This window comes from Caenorhabditis remanei, chromosome I, assembly GCF_010183535.1.
Source record: "Caenorhabditis remanei strain PX506 chromosome I, whole genome shotgun sequence".
Lineage (NCBI taxonomy): Eukaryota > Metazoa > Nematoda > Chromadorea > Rhabditida > Rhabditidae > Caenorhabditis > Caenorhabditis remanei.
Window position 1 is genome coordinate 14,742,348 of NC_071328.1, and position 10,214 is coordinate 14,752,561.

Here is a 10,214-nt window from a genome sequence, read left to right on the forward strand (position 1 = left end):
TTTGATCTACACAACGAATTAAAAAAAAATTCAAATTCCGACCAGTCTCTGGGCCTAATTCCATACCTTCAAATTTGACCATTTTTCATCATTTTTATCCAATTTTCTCGAACGCTTATCTCTTTCCACGGTATTTTTTGTTTTTGACATTAAAATTGAGTTTTTCAGCTGTTTTTACGTATAAATTGATTATAAAAAAACAAAAAATCGATTTTGATGGTTTTGAGTTTTCAGTACGGAAAAAATCAGCAAAAATTATCTTACAATCATTTTCGACCTCATCTGGCGTGACTTTGGCGCGTTTATAGTTCCCTATTTTCAAAGGCGCATATCTCAAAAGTGGGCGGAGCTACAGAAAAACCGTCAACTACAAAAATGTAGCCCTTGGTTTGATCTATACGGACATTGCAAAAAAAAATCCCAAGAATTAGAAAAAAGAAGACCATGAATACATAAGAAAACTGACTCCGAAAACAAAAAAAAATCTCAAAAATGCAGAAATTCAACCCGAAACTCTATAGAATTTATTTTTTCTCTTCTCCTTTTTTGTTCCCGGAAGCCACGCCCACATTGGAGCAGAACAAAGAAAAAAAGAGAAAAAGGAGACGCTAGGAGACTAAGGGTTGGGGGAGTATCTATTTCCAGTCCAGTGCATATGTTTTCCCGCCTAAAAATAGAGAAAAAGAGAAGAATTTTGCGAAAATTATGAAAACTACGTCATCACCACCTTTCTTTTTTTCTGCTTTTTGCAAAAAAAAACGGAGCAGATTTGAGCGGAATGCAATTTTTGAAATGGCGGAAGGCGGAAGACCGAATAAAACGTCTTTTTTAAAAGACTATTTTGGCCTTGTTTCGATGGGAAAATCCCCTAAAAATGGTTAAATTTTGCTTTGTTTTAATCATACTTGTCACGGGCCGGGCCGGGCCGATTTCTAAATTTTCACCGGCCCGGTCAGCCCCTAGTGAAGTGACTATTTTCGAAAAACATGTTTTTTTCAGCAGTAATTTTTGAAAAAGTGGTTTTTGGAGCATTTTCTGCAAAAATTCGACTAAATTGATGATTTTTATTAGTTTCTATTTTTGGGGTGCAAAAATTTAAAAACATTTTTCACCCGGGCCGGGCCGTCAAATGACAAGTATAGTTTTAATAAAATTGCTGCAAAAAACCTCAAAAAATATCAGTGAAGTCGAGTAGGAGAACACATTTTTGCACGCTGGTATCCTCTAGGCGGTAAAATCTTAAAGTGGCGAAAAGCGGAAGGGAAAAAGCATACTTGCAAACCGGGGCGTAACTCGCTTAAAACTCAATATTATGAGCTGAAAAATATACCAAAATGTACAGTAGCGATCATAGGTGAGTACACCTGCATACTTTCATATGTATCTCAGCTGAAATAAGACCGTTTTGCACAAACTTTTTTTTCAGAGATAGCTGAAACATTCAGCAATACGAAAATCAGTTTTTTGAAATAGTTCCAATTCTGATTTTTTTTGATTATCGATTTTTCCTGATCGTGATTTAAAAATTCGAAAAAAAACTTTTTATTTTTCTCTTGGAGTTATTGAGTTTTTAATGCCAAAATGTTCGAAAACACTCAAATAAACAAAAATTATGTTGAATCGGCATTCTACTTTCTGAGCAAACAAAGAAAGAATGCTGAAATCTGTTTTATTATGTGTGAAAAAACACTTCGTATCCAGTTTGTGAGAGGTATGTTCGTTTTGTAGCCAGAAAATATCGAAAATTCGGAAAAAAATGGGAATCAAAAATTTTTGAGTGAAAAAAATTAGAAAAATTACTTTTTCTAAAAATGAAACTTTCTAATGTTCGTTTCTAGAAAAGCACAAGACACATCTTTTGGTACATGTTTCGACTAATTTGGAGCATTTTTTGATGAGTTATGATGATTTTCCCGAGGACACTACTTTTGACTTCTGGAGCTGTGGCACGATGCTCAGAAAGTAGAATACCGATTCAACATAATTTTTGTTTATTTGAGTGTTTTCCAACATTTTGACATTAAAAACTCAATAACTCCAAGAGAAAAATAAAAAGTTTTTTTTTCGAATTTTTAAATCACGATCAGGAAAAATCAATTATCAAAAAAAAATCAGAATTGGAACTATTTCAAAAAACTGATTTTCGTATTGCTGAATGTTTCAGCTATTTCTGAAAAAAGTTTGTGCAAAACGGTCTTATTTCAGCTGAGATACATATGAAAGTATGCAGGTGTACTCACCTATGATCGCTACTGTAGATCTCGACGAGTTCTATGTCTATGATATAATACGGGCCGGATGGTTATTCGTTAATGTGCCGCGGCCCGGGCTAGAATGACTTTTTTTGCCATTTTCGCGATTTTTGACACTATTTCCCGGCCCGTATTATATCATAGACATAGAACTCGCCGAGATCTACATTTTGGTATATTTTTCAGCTCATAAAATTGAGTTTTAAGCGAGTTACACGCCGGCCCGTTTCGGCCCTGTTTGCAAGTAGAAAAAGTGGCGGACTGCTTAGGCTCGGACACAGAGCAAGATAAAAGGAGAAGAAGAGACCGGGAAGAGGGTAGGTGTCTTACTTGGCTCCGCATAAGAAAGTTTTCCCAGGGGAACCCTTCGGAACACCTTGTTCTGTTGGAAATCGGTTTTGACAAAAAATATAAAGTAGGCGGAACGAAAAAAAGCATTCTTGCAAACCGGCCGGCGCGTAACTCTCTCAATTTTCTTTTTCGTCGGTCTAAAACCGAACATTTTCATTTACTTCAAAATCAAACTATTAATGATGATAAACGATTAAAATTACTGAATTTAGAATACAGTGCCGTTTTCAGTTGGAATCGTCCAACTTTGAGAGTGTGTCATAGTAAAACTAACGGTCCCACAAAATAACTTTTCATAGGATCGCACAGTCCAAAAATAGAGCTCCATTTTTGTAATTGACAACTTTTTTGTACGGACACTCCCTAGAGAGTTATAGTAATTTTAAGTATATAGCTCAAAAAGCGCACTATTTTGCACTGAAAAGAGTCGATTTGAGGGAAAAATGATTACGACGATATGTAACTTACTAGGGAGTGTCCGTAGGAAAAAGTTGTCAACTACAAAAATGAAGCTCTATTTTTGATCTATAAGATCCATTAAAAATCCACTTGATGGGACAATAAGTATTACCACGACACGCTCTTAAAGTTGGACCTTTTCAACCGAAAAAAACCAAAACTTAATATACTTTTGAGCGGTACTATAGAACTCACCGAGATCTACATTTTTGTATATTTTTCAGATCACAAAACTTAGTTTGAAGTGAGTTACGAGGTTTGCAAGTATGTAACACATTAATAGAACAAGAAGGAGGGATATTTCGTATTCCGTTGCACACGAACATGAGAATAAGGAGGTGGGGCGGTGTTCTCCGTTTTCAGTATCATATTCAGATATATGGCTACTATAGTAGTAATAATCTAATTAGTACCCCCCACTAATTAGTCTCCATGGAATTGGAGAAGAAAAAGAAGAGTGGGATCAGATATTTGATAAATAAGCGTATAGATATGTCTGTCTAGAAATATATCTATATCTTGGCTGGCGCGCCTTTGACGCGTTTTCCGGAATTCTGGCGCGCCTTGGACGCGGTTTTTGGGCATCTGGACACACAGACAGACTATTTACTACATCTGAAAAAAATTTCTGTCTGGCGCGCCTTTGGCGCGTTACGAGGGAAAAAAGACGCGTAAAAGGTGCCCCAGCAATTATCTTTCTCTGAAAACACCAATTTTCATGGACATCTGGCGCGCCTTGGACGCGTTTTCCGGATTTTCCTCATTTTCGGAATTCTGGCGCGCCTTAGGCGCGTTACGTGAGGTAAAAGACGCGTCAACGGTGTCCCAGCTATTCTTTTCATCTGAAAAATTGGCTTTCATGAAAATCTGGCGCGCCTTGGACGCGTTACATTTAAAAAATGTTTCTAAAAACGTGATAAATGACGCGTCAAAGGTGCGCCAGACATTCTCTTTCTATAAAAATCGACTTTCACGGTCATCTGGCGCGCCTATAGCGCGTTACGTTTTCAAAAATGAGATAAATGACGCGTCAAAGGTGCACCAGCGTTTTGAAGCATTTAATTTTTAAAATCGGTTCAGAAATTCAGAATAATGTCAATCCTTCAAAAGAATTATTCAAACAAAAGAATATTTAGGCTCCGCCCACTTTTTAGTAGTCTAGACTTCTAGACACCACCACTTCAGATGAGCGGACGGACACCAAGGAGAAAAAAAGAAAAAAGGAGGATTCCCTGAACAACTGACTACTATTATTCAAAAAAATGAAAAAGAGAGGAGGAATTCCTATTTTTTGTTGTTATTCCAGTAAAAAAAAAAAAAAAAGAGAGAACCTGACATCTAATTGGAATTGGAGTATATATATATATATATATATATATATGTAGACTATATTATATTTAGTAGATCAAAAATTATTGAATTTCAAAACATAGACCACGCCCCTTTGTTGGCGCAACATACTCTATTTATTAATTTATGAATGAATGTGTCAGCGGCGGTCTTCCCGGAGAAGAAAATATGGATATAAGAAAGGAGAAGAAGTAATAAGAAAGATGACGTGGAAATGACACATGTCTTCTTTTGAGAGTTGGATCACTTTTTCTTGTGGTCCAATTAGAGTGACAGGAGAGACATCTTTTTGCAGAAGAGAGATGCAAGCGCGCTCTACTGAACTAGCTGGGAACGCTCAGTGTGGAGTTAGTGACCTATATCATTAGAAAGCTGAGAAAACTAGGATTTCAAATATATATTCAGTTTCAGCCCTCGAGGCTTGGTATTCGAAAAAAAATGAGGTCAAAGTTTAGAAGTATGAAGAGTTACACGCAAGACATTTTCAACAATTCTCTTTCGTGTCAGAAAGGCAGTAATTTGCATACGTGTCAACGGGCCGAAACGGGCCGGCTCGTAACTCGCGCCAAAATGAATATTATGAGCTGAAAAATATACCAAAATGTAGATCTCGACGAGTTCTATGCCCGTGACCTACTACGGGCCGGATGCAGGGGTGTGCGGACAGGAAAATTTCGGAATTTCGGAATCTCGGAATTGTCCGAATTTCAAATTTTCGGACTTTCGGAATCTCGGACTATTCCGAATTTCGGATTTTCGGAATTTTTTTTCAACAGACTGTCCCATTTACCCATATCGAATTCTGAAAACCGTTTTTTTGTTTAAAAAAACACTGCGAAAAGACGAAAATTTAAAAAAAAAACCGCCTGAAAACTGCGGAAAAAAATCTGTTCGAGACCCGTCATGAAAAGTGCGCATGCGCCTTTAATACAGTACTTTCTCTTCCATTCGGAATTTTTTTCGGAACTTTCCGATCGGGATTCCATTCCGAAAAATTTTTTTTCGTAATGTTCCGAAAATGAGCCGATTTTCGGAAATTTTCGGAATTCCGAATTCCGTTCCGCACACCCCTGGCCGGATGGCTATTCGTTGATGTGCCGCGGGCCGGGTAAAAGTGCCAAAAAACGAGAAAATGGCCAAAAAAGCCATTCTAGCCCGGCCTGCGGCATATTAACGAATAGACATCCGGCCCGTATTAGGTCACGGACATAGAACTCGTCAAGATCTACATTTTGGTATATTTTTCAGCTCATAATATTCATTTTGACACGAGTTACGAGCCGGCCCGTGTCGGCCCGTTGACAAGTATGGTAATTTGTCTTTTTTCCCAAAATTTGGCCTTATTTTTCTAGAATATAAGACGTCGAGGTGCAAAAACTGAATATATATTTAGAATCAGCGTTTCATCAGCAGTCTAATAATGTACCGTAAAAACTCTATTTGAGGTGCATGCAACTCTATTGTTCAAAGGGTCCGGCGGAGTGCAACTCTATTAGAGGGGCAATTCAAATAGAGGGTGCACCTCTATTTTTCGTCTACGAATTCGCCCGTCCTCGATACCCAACTATCTTTTGAATTTGTTTGATTTCATTAGTTTTTTATGCCGAATTTTTCGAACTTTTACGTAAAAACGGAAAAAAATCCTGAATTTTCATAGCGAACTACGTTTTTAACAACAAAAATTCCGAAATAGTGTTGTGAGAGAACAGTTCGGAGTCAGTTAATGATGATATTAGAGAAAAGTGTAAATCGCTGGAGGGCAACTGTATTAGAGGGGCACCTCAATTAGAGGGTGCACCTCTATTGTTCGAAGGGTCCGTCGGGGGGCACCACTATTAGAGGGGCACTTCAAATAGAGTTTTTACGGTAAGTCACGTCCGATAACTCCACGGTCACGCGGAGGTCTTCTCTAGTAAGACACATAAGTTAGCAATAAAACGCATTTGTATTTGTTAAATGCGTTCTACGGTGAGAACAAACCAAGTGTAGCAAATACGCTCTGGTGGACTTTGTAAGAATAGTAAGAGGTTAGTAAGTGCGCTCTACTGATCAACTAACACACATATGTTAGCAGAAAAGCGCATTTACAAAAGCTTAGAAACCCCTTTAAGCAGGATAATAAGATTTGTCCTCTTTTTCTGCAAGGGCCTCCGTGTTTTTCCTTTTTTTTCTCTCTCTGCAGAAGAGGAAATGGCGTTCGAGGGGTTATTATCAAATTAGAACCAAAAAAAGAGAAGAAAATAAAGAAAAAGTGACGTGAGAGAAAAGAGGAAACCCTCGTCTCTTCCAAAAAACACTCAATTATTCAAATTTTTCCTAGGAAGAAAAACTAAGAAATCTGGCGCGCCTTTAGCGCATTTTCTGTGATTAAAAAAAAAAGATTCGACACCACAAACTCTTAAAAACTCTTTTCTTTTCAAAATTTTTTTAAATCGAACTCCAGGTAGTCCACCAGAGTTACATGGAAGTGAAAATTTCTTATCCGGAAGTCGGAAGTCGGAAGTTGTAAGTCGGAAGTAGGAAGTCGGAAGTGAAAACCGGCCGGAAGTCGGAACTCGGAAGTAGGAAGACGGAAGCGAAAACCGGCCGAAAGTAGGAAATTGGAAGTCGGAAGTCGGAAGTCGGAATTAGATTTTTTTGCAAATATTCCAAAAACTCCAAGAGAAAAATCATGAAATTTGCGAAAATCAGTGGAAAACTAGTTTTTGGCTGAAGAAAATCCTATTTTCTGTCCTTTTAGACCATTTTTCCATGAATTTCTGCGAAATGCACTTTTGAAAATTCCACAGGCATGGAATGACGGAAGTCGGAAGTCGGAATGGAAAAAATGCCCGGAAGTCGGAATTCCATGCAACTCTGGTTTCCACACGTTTCCCTTTTTTATACGTGTCTCTATCTGAAACAACGTCATTAATATAGAAACAAGAAAGGGGTGGAGTTTATTATTCATCGAATTCAGACACCTGAAAAATACATAAATCACGTGCACAGACACTTCTAAATAAATTCTTTTTTTTTTTGTTGCAAAATGCATTAATTTTTAATCTCAATTTCAGCAGTTTCAGATTGGTGTCATGCAGACGTTCCTAGAATAAACAGGTGGAAAAAATGAATGGAAAAAGAGCAGGGGTGTGACAGATGTGGGGGACAGAAATAGAAAATAAAATTGGGAAGTCTGTCGGTGTGTCTGTGAGTCCGGATGTCCACCAGAGTTGCATGGAATTCCGAATTCCGACTTCCGTCATTCCATAACGGTGGAATTTCGGAATAGTAAATTTCGCAGAAATACATGGAAAAATGGTCTAAAAGGACATGTTCTTCAGCCAAAAACATGATTTTTTTCTTGGAGTTTTTGAATATTTGCGAAAAAATCTAATTCCGACTTCCGACTGCCGATTTCTAGGCGTTTTTTCACTTCCGACTTCCGACTTCCGGATAAGAAATTTTCACCATGCAACTCTGGTCTGTCGGTGTGTCTGTGAGTCCGGATGTCCACAGAGCTGTCACAATTTCTCTCGATGAAGAAATTTTTTGGAAGTTAACGCTATGCAAATGCGCCCCACAGAACTTTAATGAAAAAGTTACAGATTTTCGAAAAATTTCAAAAAAATTCGAAATTTTGTAACTTTGTGAATTTTAACCCGTTTTTATTAGTTTCTGGCTAAAATGTAGGCTAAATTGTCACAGAGAAAAAATATAGTAACAATCAAAATGAAAACAGAAATTTTTTCAAAATGCCCCTAGCCCTAACAAGAAAAAAAACACTAAAAATGTAGAAACACTAATAAATCCCTTTGCCCTAGAAACGAGGAGGGATTTATATGTAGATTGGATAAACACAGACCGCCCATATATACATTCTAAACATGTATAAGAAGAGATTAAGAAAGAAAAATTATATCTGCACCTACGGAAAGCAAATTACACTGACAAAACTACACTGACACAATTTTGTCCCGGAATTTCAGCTCAAATTTTTTGTTTTGCTTTGAGAAAACCCTGATGGTTCCAATATTGCTAAAAATTTGAAAATTTTCACGAAAATTTGGATTCTCTAGCTTCTCTGCACCCTCTCTCTCTCTCGTTTTGAGGTAGTGAACTTTAAAGGCGCATATCTCAAAAGTGGGCGGAGCTATCAAAAAGTTGCCAACTACAAAAATGTAGAATATTTTATGCACTTCAGTTTCACGGTTGACAACTTTTTAGTAGCTCCGCCCACATTTGCGGTATATGCCTTTAAAGTTGGAAATTCGCTAAATTAGTCATTTTGAACGCCAAAATGTGATTTTTACATCAAAATAACCGAAAATTGTTATTTCTGACGTTAAAAACTATTTAATCCCCAATTTTCCATGTCGGAAACCACATTTTTAATAAACATTCGGGCGAGAAGGGATGGTGCACCACTATAAGAATAGTCACCAGGGTTCGATCCCGCTCGGGGTCAATTTTTGTAAATTTTTGATTTTTCAAAAATGAATGAATATAAGACAGGCCAAATTTCAAAATTTCAAAATTTGAAAAAAAATTAACGCGTTCAATGGCGAAAACGTGATTTTCTCACAGAAAACCTCAAATCACGTGTTTTCTAAATTATTATAAGATAATTCTCTTAATTTTTTAATCGCTATTTCATTTATTAAAATAGTGAGAGAAATGGTTTTTTGTTCGATTAAATTAAATTAATTTCGTTTTTGTTTCGATTGAAATTATAATTACGTGACCTTCAACATTTCATTTATTCAAAACACATCCACAGAATAGACTCCAGAGGAGAAAATGTGAACAGGAATGAGAAAATAAACAAAATCACAGAAAAGACTCAAGGGTCAATTCTGTGGAAAATTACAAAAAAGTGAAGACGTTTTGAAAAACGTGAACCAGAAAGAATTTTCACAAATTTTCCTCATGAGGGAAATCTGTGAAATTACAAAATCTATTGAAAAGGAAAAATATAACGTGAACTTTGGTATCCGATATTATTAACATCCACGTAGAGCTCATCGGAATTTTCGTATCATCGGAGTCAAAAAATAGATAGGTCGAAATCCTTGATTAATGTCAGACAACTGCATCCTAGTGGTCTAATCTGAAAATTGATAATTGAAATCTGTTGATTTCTTAAATCACTCACTTTTTGTAACTTGGGATATTCAGCTTCCTACCAAATAAAAATATAAAGAATCCACTGGTAAATATAGTTCAAGATAAAGTTACTTCTGAAATCATCTGAAATTTATGCTCCTCGCCTTCTTCTTATCATCTGTCAGACAGAACTGTTAAAATACAAACTCACACTACCAGAAAAAGTTGGAATGGATTCTTAACAACGGACAAAAAGTCACGTAAATTCGAAAAAATGCCCCAAATAATATTTTTCAATCCATTCCAACTTTTTCTGGTAGTGTGAGTTTGTATTTTAACAGTTCTGTCTGACAGATGATAAGAAGAAGGCGAGGAGCATAAATTTCAGATGATTTCAGAAGTAACTTTATCTTGAACTATATTTACCAGTGGATTCTTTATATTTTTATTTGGTAGGAAGCTGAATATCCCAAGTTACAAAAAGTGAGTGATTTAAGAAATCAACAGATTTCAATTATCAATTTTCAGATTAGACCACTAGGATGCAGTTGTCTGACATTAATCAAGGATTTCGACCTATCTATTTTTTGACTCCGATGATACGAAAATTCCGATGAGCTCTACGTGGATGTTATCATTAGAATACCGAAGTTCACGTTATATTTCTCTTTTTCAATGAATTTTTTGTTTTCACAGATTTTCCTCATGAGGAAAATC